A 4,034-nucleotide genomic window follows, 5' to 3' on the forward strand; every position below is an offset into this window, starting at 1 on the left:
ACCCCAGTACTCTTTCCTGCCATGGCAGGGGATCGGACTTGATGATCTGCTCAGGTCCCTTCCGACCCTACTAACTATAATAATAGAACCAGGAAGTCTCTTGAAAAAACATTTATGTTTCTCCCCTCAAGTTCTCCCCTCTGAAATGTTGACAAGGGACTTCAAAACTAACAATTATCAGCTTGCTTGTTTACATTTGGCTTTGATTTTATTTTTAATATTTCTGAAACTGTGAAACACATCAACCCATTGAATGCTAAGGACCATGTATATGATCCAAATGTGTGTTTTCCTTTCTGGTGTTCTGCATCTTCTAAAATGGTTATTTCAGTTTTTAAATGAAAAGCCCTTTAAAAAGCCCACCCAAAGTGGGCATTTTTAAAGCAACTGAGACTCAAATGACACAGATGGCCTATTCTAACTTTTTTTTGTAGCATTTATAGCTTTGTGGTATTTTTGGATTCCTGGAAGTGGGTAACTGTATGTCCCATTGGGGTGCCTTGTGTTTGTAATATGGTCCCCCTCAGTGTACAGCACTTAGAAGTATCTGTAAAATTCTGCTACACAGAGCTTAGTCTTTTACAGCAACAGAAACCCTGAACAATCACCACATGAATATCTCCTAGGAATCAGGGGCCAGGCTGGGAAAAGGAGGATATCTACCTCTCTAATCCTAGCAATTATAAATCTGGCACCAGAATTCATTTGAGAAACCTATGGTATCAGTTAAATGACAAGGACCTATTCAGGTCAGGAGAAGAAGGTACCAGTGCTGATAGTCATCTAGTCAGTAAGAACATCTTAAGTCAACAGAATTAGACTGGTCTTAAACTGCAGGGATCTTGGATATAGAAAGAATTGAGTAACTACCATAGGACCCCGGACGTGATATCTGTCCACTGGCAGTAAAGACTACATGCTAATAATATTCTGGCACCAATACATATTGCACTGCAACTTCAATAATCAGCACATTTTGTCAAATAATTGGTAGGCTGATGGTTATAAGAGCTGACACTGCCAATATTTCATAAAGGCTGAAAGAAATATTCCCCATTTCCACACTGCATAAACAAAGCTTGCCAGATAGCCTCAGGAATGCTAATGATCTCCAGTACTTAATACATTAAAGTATTTCATCAAATGAGCACAGGCCACAGCACTGTTCATAAAGTCCTTAAGCGCATGAAAAAAACACATGAGAAATTATGTAAATATTATATGAGTTCACAAGCTTGTGGTCTTAGCTATCATGGCAAATAGAATAATAAAAATTAGGTCATCTAACCTATACCTTTCCTAATGCAAAATTGTTCCGTAAATTACATTTGCTGGTGCTGTGTCCAACGCAAATTTAATTGACACAGGCAATGAATCTTCCATTACCTCCCCTAGGACATGATTCCACAATGTAATAGATTTCATTGTTGGAATTTTTTCCTAATAATCACTCCTCTTTGACCTTAATTTCATCCCATTATATAATACTTAGAACTTGTAAAGCACTTCAGTTGGAAGTTGTTGCATAAGTGTTAATTAATTGGGTTTCATAATATCCCCATGTAACAGGTAAATGCTGTTGTATACGAATCAGAGACAGTTAACCAAATAACTTGAGTTATTTGATGCAGGTCATATATGGGAAGGGAAACAAGTACATCTGAGACTAAACTCACTGACTGGGAGTTTTAGTTCACAGGACAGAATCCTATTTTGCTTTACTTGCCCCAATGACAGTTCCCCTGCCATTTAACTGCCATTTTGGAATTTATGCACAGCTTGTAAACCTGCTCCAGGTAGGTGTGTATGTGTGTAATTGCACGTATGGCTACTGAGCATGTACAGTTAGCAGCATGCTGGCTGAGAAGGTACATAGATCCACACACACGGCTGAATACAAGTCCCAAACTTGTACCTACCAAAACACATGAGACAAAAGGCTCTCTTTCTGACGTCTGCTCTGAATAGCTGAGTAGTTAAGGCATCAGCCCAGAAAGGGAGAGACCCAGGTTTTAGGTTCCCCACCCTTACCCTGATGGAGTTTGAACTTGGGTCTCTCTGACTTCCTGCCTAGTGCTCTAATCACCAGAGATTATAATACATAGGGACCTACTTAACTTGTGATGAGACAAAGCCATTTTCACGGTGTTGTCCCAGCATGAAGAGCCCATTTCATGGCCATTTCACTGTGGCCCCACCCCTCAGCATTGATTGGCGGAGAGGTCCCACCCTTCAGCACTGCTTGGCACAGAGGCCCCGAAGGAGAGAAGAGACAAGGGGGCAGCTGTTATCTTGACTGCTGGCCCACCCAGGAAGGGAAGACTTAATAAAACCTTATTTTTATGAAGGGTTTTTGTTTTTGCAGATTTCATGGTCAACCCTGGATTTCATGGGCAATCCTGGATTTCACAGCTTCTGTGAAATCCACAAAACTGCTATTTAGATATATCCATAGTTATACATATTCCAATTTCTCTCCAGTCCTCCTTGGCAGCTAAGAAAGGGAAATATATCAGGCCAGGAGGAAACAAATACTCCATAGGATGTGTGGTTCAGCTAGGTAGCCCACACTAGAAGTGAAAAGCCCTGGGTTCCAGCCTGGGACCTTGTTCCCAAGATAGAGACCTAGATAATATGTAATGGCACATACAGGTGTTGCATTTAGATCAATCTAGCCAAGGTTAGATCAATTTAAATACCTAATCATACAGGCATAAAGAGGATTCAAATTGCCCAAAAGGTGATGCACCCTATTAAGTTTGTTCCTATGGACAGATGAACTTAGATCAAGATTGAGTTAACCTGATTTCCCAAATGCCTGTACATGTTCATAGAACATTTCTGGAGCTAGAAAAGCCCAGCCATTCACCCAAGCCCCGGCTGCACTATTCTTAATGCCCACCCCCACCCCCCAACCCTAACCGGACTATCTTTTAGCACCCTGACAAGGCAACTTCTCCCTCCCCGATTCAACAACCCGCTGCAGACCCGCTAGCCCCCTGTGGACATGATAGCCCCCCTGTCATTCCCACCTCTCTCCCAACCCCAAGTTACTTACACTGATTTCCCTTGTGGTTGCAGTCCTGGTGAACAGCGGCATCCACTACTCCCAGTCTATGTTCATACATGTGAATGTAGACCAGGTGTGGGAGCACCTTACATACCATAAGCTCTGACCCACTGATTAAATCACTGTGCTGGGAAGGCTGGATGAGAGAGATCTAGAATCTGGGTCTCCTGTTTCCTTGGCAAGTGCCCAACTGCTCAGCTATTGGGCTAAATGACTTGAGAGCCCTTCTCCTCATTATTCTATGGCACAATTTCAGGCATAATGCTCAGTAACCATGTAGATGAACACTGAGCAGGATCACAAACTGTGCATATATGGCTGGATAACTGTTACGTGGACTTGAAGATGATTCAGGATTCTGGCCACAGCATCTAAGATAATTATGCCCCAGGAGTTCTATCACCCTGCCTGTTCTTCAAACTCACCCTCAATAATATCCATTTGGATCATCAAGCACAGTTCCACCTCATCTCTGGCAAAGATTATACATATTTATCATATATTTTCCTTGGTCACCATTTGACCAAGCTATATCTATTAGGAGTGTGCAAAGCAGGCCATATTCGATTCAGATTCAGCCTGAATCAGGGACAGTGATTCGATTCGTTGATTCGAATTACTATCCTGATTCGATTCGGCCGAATTCGAATCTGAAGGTTCAATGCTGATTCAGAGAATCAGAGATTCAGAGACAGGCACAGCTTTAAGCATTTTTTCTATGTACCTCAAGGTAGCAGATGCAGCTTGTGATTGCTGCAATGCTGGGGTGGATGGAAAGTCCCACAGGAGTGCAGGAGGCCCTCCACATGCTCAGAGCTGAACCCTGAAGTGGACCAGAAGTACTTCTGGTCCACTTTCAGGTCTTCTGGGGAGTGGGGATTAGGGGTCTGGGAGCTCAGGTGGTGTTTTCGTCGATCCTCCCAGTCTCGGGCTATGGGCTGAGGAGGGAGAGGAGGATCCATGC

The 4,034-nt window shown here is 42.8% G+C and overlaps 1 long non-coding RNA gene across 1 annotated transcript in view; it reads right to left on the reverse strand.

Annotated features, from left to right (window-relative positions):
- LOC109306332 overlaps positions 1 to 4,034 on the reverse strand; it is a 17,134-nt gene that overhangs the window by 11,577 nt on the left and 1,523 nt on the right. The window contains exon 2 of the long non-coding RNA XR_002099945.1: positions 3 to 11. This is a non-coding gene — a long non-coding RNA (uncharacterized LOC109306332). The remainder of the gene's footprint in view (positions 1 to 2; positions 12 to 4,034) is intronic.

The sequence above is a fragment of the Crocodylus porosus genome, unplaced genomic scaffold, assembly GCF_001723895.1.
Source record: "Crocodylus porosus isolate Cpor-Errol unplaced genomic scaffold, CroPor_comp1, whole genome shotgun sequence".
Taxonomy (NCBI): domain Eukaryota; kingdom Metazoa; phylum Chordata; order Crocodylia; family Crocodylidae; genus Crocodylus; species Crocodylus porosus.